This window comes from Porites lutea, assembly GCF_958299795.1.
Source record: "Porites lutea chromosome 5 unlocalized genomic scaffold, jaPorLute2.1 SUPER_5_unloc_3, whole genome shotgun sequence".
Classification (NCBI taxonomy): domain Eukaryota; kingdom Metazoa; phylum Cnidaria; class Anthozoa; order Scleractinia; family Poritidae; genus Porites; species Porites lutea.
In genome coordinates, this window is record NW_027332290.1 from 15,001 (window position 1) to 20,000 (window position 5,000).

The window sequence follows — 5,000 nt, forward strand, 5'->3', positions numbered from 1 at the left end:
AAAATACATTGTTGTTGGTGATCATGAAAAAGGTACCGTTTATTGTAACGGTAAACTCGTAGAAAGTGAAAAATTTCTGTGTAACAGGGGCACCCAACGAGAATATAGTTCAAAACCACTTAAACATAGCATTGTTAAACGTGTTTTAGTATTTAAACGGTGGGTATGGGCATATATTTATCCCCTATAAATTTTTCATCTGTTCGGATTTCCTAGCTGAAAGTCTAGTGATCCGAAAATTTTAGGGATCAAAACTTACCTGTTTGAAAATTTCAGGGGCGTAGCCAGGATTTTTCAAAGGGGGGGTCACCATCCGGGGATCGCCGACTATATATGGTTTATACCGCTACTCTCCCTCGTGTACCAGCGGGCTCAGTCGTATTATCGCGGCATGAAGGCCCATATTAACTAAAGACAAGAGCCGTTGACGAAAATACTTTACAAAAAATCAAATTTTACAAAAGTGGGCTTTTCAACAATGGCTTTTACGGCCAAGATATTGTCATGGCGTTTTCGCCACCTGAATATTGTAGGTTGTTTGCTCAAAAGAAGGCCTACCAAGGGGGGGTCACGGGCACCCCAGGACCCCCCCCCCCCCTAGCTACGCCCCTGAATTTCAGCCAGAAAAAAGCCTCCCGAAAATTCTAGGTGACCTTTTTAGGGTAAAAATCCGTTGAAAATGGGCAATTTTACCATTTTTTAGGTGTTCGAAAATCCTAGGAGAGGCAGGCAAGCAAGAAATTTTACAACAAATGTTCCGAAAATTCTAGACCTCAAATCGTCTTCCGAACAGATATTTTTCCGAAAATTGTCGTTGGGTGCCCCTCGTGTAACTCGATGTAAAAGCAGTCTAGAAGTGTTGAGACTACCAAGAATGTCTTCATTGCTTGAAAAATTTAAAAAGGGTATTTTCCGCGGTGTTTACATTCTGCGGGTTCCCCACCAATCAGTGAAAGGTTCCGGCAATTCTGCTTTTTTACAAAAAGATTAACTCTGCTACTTGAAAAGAGCAGAAAAATTAACTTTCTGCATACATTTTTCATAGAACAACATGCAAAATTGTTACCTTTTTTGTTAATGCTAGTCGATTAGGTGAGAGGTTAAAAAAAGATACCTTTTTAGAAAAAAAAAAAAGGTCCTGTTATAAGTTTTACTACCTTCAGGAACGTGTTCAACGAAGATCTCGGCAGCAGGTTGGGTTTTCGAAAACCACGAGAAGACACATGTCAGGTTTGTGACAGGACCTTAAACACGATAGGACGAATGACAAACGGCGCAACCGAGGACGGCGCCAGTAATGAAGAAGAACTTCAAAGAATAAGAACAGAACGTCAAAATCATTTAATTGAGGGCGAAAGGAGATATGCTGCCTTAAAGTATGACATGTTTGTTCTGTCTAAGAAACGGGTCAATGGGTGTACAGATGAAAGTTAGCAGATGGATTGTTGACGCTGATTTCCTCTTTGCTTTAGCTTGAGGGTCAAGAAAATGTAAAACTCAGTATAGTTAAGGTGAATAAAGTGTTGAAAGAATTTGTACTTGCTGAGTTCGAGTTGATTTGAGAGAAGGTGGGTAACTTTGTAGTTTGCGATTTGATGACACTAGTAATAGGCCCTCTGCAGCTAGCCATTCATGTGGTACAAAACCGCCATGCTGGAGAGCAAAAGTCGCGCTGGGACAAGACAAACAAAAGACATACCGGCATAATTTTAAATGGTAATTTTCTTTGTTAGTCTTGTCCCAGTGCGACTTTTGCTCTCCAGCACGGCGGTTTTGTACCACGTGAATGACTAGCTGCAAAGGGCCTATTACCTTAGCCTACCAAAGCTAATCGCATGTCTCAGATCAAGGCTTTGTTAACTTGAGGAAAGTACAACCTTCCTATGCCTTATGATAGGTGGGTAGCCCTCCCTCCTACCACGAAACATGGGCCTGAATCCGGAAAAGGGTTGCGTATTTGTTATATATCTGTTTTAAAAATATCGCCCTCCTCGAATTGTCATCCCTTTTAATTATTCATTACATAAAAAAGTCCCCGTACTGATACAAAATACACACCGCATCACGGAAAAAGATTCACTTAAACACATTCAATTCCAGTTAAAAAAAGTACAGGAAACCGTGAGCCATGGCAGACTGAACAGAGATATTTAGAGTCTCTTTTACGGAAAAGAGCAAACGTCAGATTCAAGTTGAGAATTTCACAACAAGAAACAGGGAACACTTGGTCACGTGGTACAAATTCACGTTTGCCGTTTGCCGCAAACGTGACTCTTGGCTCCAAAAGGGAGCTTAAGCAACAGCGTTTTTGAGCGACGGACGTCAACCGGAAGTGGGCTTTTTGCAACATTGGGCAGTGGATGGGTTCAAAATCCCGGGCAAATCGTCTTTATAAGAGAAAAGAAACTTAGAAATACAAATTTTTTAGCGTCAAGGCATATAAAAGAAGAGAAGGCCTCACTTCCGGTTGACGTGCATCGCTCAAAGTCGTCTTTGCTTAGGGTCCCTAATGTGAAGACAACTGTGTGCAAGACCTGCGCGCGCTCTCTTAAGTTTCTCTTCCAATGACTGTCGCAAACGTAAGTGATAACGGTAGTGTTTTTTTTTTTGAATATCGAGCCACTAGCGCAAGCTGTAAATAACTGAAGACATAAGTTTCAAAGTAAACTGAGTACTGCGTTAAAGAGGGCACGATGTGTTAAGCCTCACGTAGTCAGGCCCCTTTGCATGGACTAAAATGGCCTCGAAAACGCTTACTTTGCATATGGATTTTCACAAAAGCTTACCTACACCAAAGGTGTCTTCTCAAGACTGGTATTACTCAAAAAAGCTCAGAACAAGCCTAATGGGTATATACTGCGCAAACCAGGAGGTTATACACTGTTTTATGTACGACGAGTCTATTGCTGGTGGAGGCCCAAATGAAGTGATCTCAATCTTGGACTATTTTCTCAAAAAACTTCAGACGGAGCAAGGCCGAGACAGGTATGACCATCTTATAGTGTGGTGTGACAATTCTCCGGCTCAGTTTAAGCAAAACTTTCTATTTTTTTATATGGATTACCTGGTCACAAGAGGAGACTTCCTACGAACAGACTTAAAATTTTTGTTGGAGGGCCACTCGTATAGTGTGTGCGATAGATATTTTGGAAACATTCAAAAAGTTTTTAACGCCCAAGAGAAAATTGAAACACCCAAAGACTGGGAAAACGTTCTAGTCAGCAGTGGTTTATCAAACGTCAAGGTCTATTGGGTAGGTCTGGACATGATAAAGGACTACAAGTCATTTTTAAAGTTAAAATACGTCAGTAGAAACGAAGATTTACAGCACGAGAAATTTGAGGTCAAAGAAATCGCGTGGATTAATGTTGGAATTGGGGAACAGCCTGATGACAGGGGCAATCTGAAAGTTGTAGATCATCCCGACTGCGCCTTCGTGCGTTTCACTATTGACCCAAAACAGCAACCCAGGCTAGTTTCGTACACAAAGAAAAGGCAAGCAACTCCACTGCGAATAGACCTACTGACCACACTGAGGCAGGAACTAAGGCCAAGTCGTGAAGATGTAAAGCAGCAGTGTCTAAATCTAGCTAGAAAATATTTAAGTGAACGTGCCGAGCGTTTTTATGCTGCCCTACCATGTATCCAAGAGGGGAGCGAGATTGACGATTGAAGGTTATCATTATATACCTTTCACTTGAACATTGATCGTGTGTCCTAATTAGCTTCCTCTTTAACGTAGCACCTCAGTTTCCTTCGCCTTGCCTTTGTCTTACAGTAAAACGTACCAAGAGACTAAGAACCTGGATTTTTCAAAGTTATCCTAAACAGGTTATTCTTTTCAATATATAAATGGTAGTTAGTACAGGTTAAGGCTATTTAGGTTCTTACATAGGTTATGTTCTGAATAAGAAACATACAATATAGCCAAGAGAATTTAGTGGTTCAGCTTATTCCTCATATAAAATCTGCACACCAAATAAGACGTTATGTAAAAATGACCATATAAAGAAAACCTTAAGTATTGACCTCATTGGCATTTAAACAGTCCAGTTAGAGCGATAATGCAGGTATGTCTTCAAAGAGGATTCTGAACAGTGACTGATCTAACTTTTGCCCAAGGGTACAGGCAAATTTTTTCAGAGATTTTAGAAACTAAGAAATTGTTTCAATTTCTAGACTAAACAGGTTCGTAAAATATAGGTTCTTAGGCAAGGGGTTTCACTGTATAGCACCATTTTATCATTCGCTAATAAATAAATCGTTGTTGTTGTTGAAAACTACTGTTTGCTGCTTGACCGTTCCGGTACGACAGTGAGTTAGAAAGCTACACTAGCCAATGGTTGGGATTCTGAGATAGGTACCTTTTTCTAAAATCAGACAGATAATTATTAATTAATTAATTATTAATTATCTGTCTGATTTTGGAAAAAGGTACCCTACAACAGAAGAGGGTCTGTAACAAATGTGTGTCTTTTCTGTGGTTTCAATATTGACTTAACTTCTAAATTACCAAAAAGGCCTTAGAGTGGCCAAGCTTCTTTCAAGTATGGTAGAAATTGGCTAATGAGCCACACCCCTTCTCCCCCTATTCCCCTCACCCCTGCATCCGAGGCCCTTGTCCTAACAGCTTATATGGGCCGGAGCAGAAAAACAATAAACTAACAGCGTGCAATGACTTCAATGCTTGCGTGCATGACCACTACTGTATAACGGAACGTTAGATAGCTACTCTAGCCAATAGTTGGGACTCTGAGAAAGGTGCCCTTTCCTAAAATCAGACAGAAAATTAATATGTGGTAATTTCCCAAATGACTTTCTCCACTGGCCAGCTATCTGCTGCAGTAAGTATTCAAGCGGTACACAAATCATTACTTATCCAGTTACAGTGAATAATATGTGGTAATTTCCTAATGACAAGGTAACAAATCTCGGATTACGCCGTTTTACGCTATTTAGAAAAAGACGGACAATTATTTTGCGCGCCCTTCAATAGAGAG

General features: G+C 40.4%; 1 long non-coding RNA gene across 1 annotated transcript in view; it reads left to right on the forward strand.

Moving 5' to 3' along the window:
• The first annotated feature begins 4,980 nt into the window (after positions 1-4,980).
• Positions 4,981-5,000, forward strand: part of LOC140925413 (uncharacterized) — a 6,898-nt gene continuing 6,878 nt past the window's right edge. The window contains exon 1 of the long non-coding RNA XR_012164399.1: positions 4,981-5,000. This exon is cut by the window's right edge and continues 140 nt beyond it. This is a non-coding gene — a long non-coding RNA (uncharacterized lncRNA).